The following is a 267-nucleotide window of genomic DNA, read 5'->3' on the forward strand; positions in this document are numbered from 1 at the left end:
ATTATTATAGGGATACATTTGGCATATGCTTCACATATTATAGGCCAACAATTCATTTATAGCATTTTAAATACAGGCAATCAGTTTTTGGCAAATACCAGAAATCACTTTTTGGCAGTGGATCACCTTTTTGGCACAGCAATGATATGCTTTTCTCGAGTGTGGGGGGCAGGTAATTTAAGTTTTGACTGTTTCACACATCAGACAAGAACAAATACAGAGACACTTATTTCAGTTCCCCTAACTTCAAGGGGTTTACCCACGGCT

Source organism: Oreochromis aureus, linkage group 23 (assembly GCF_013358895.1).
Source record: "Oreochromis aureus strain Israel breed Guangdong linkage group 23, ZZ_aureus, whole genome shotgun sequence".
Lineage (NCBI taxonomy): Eukaryota > Metazoa > Chordata > Actinopteri > Cichliformes > Cichlidae > Oreochromis > Oreochromis aureus.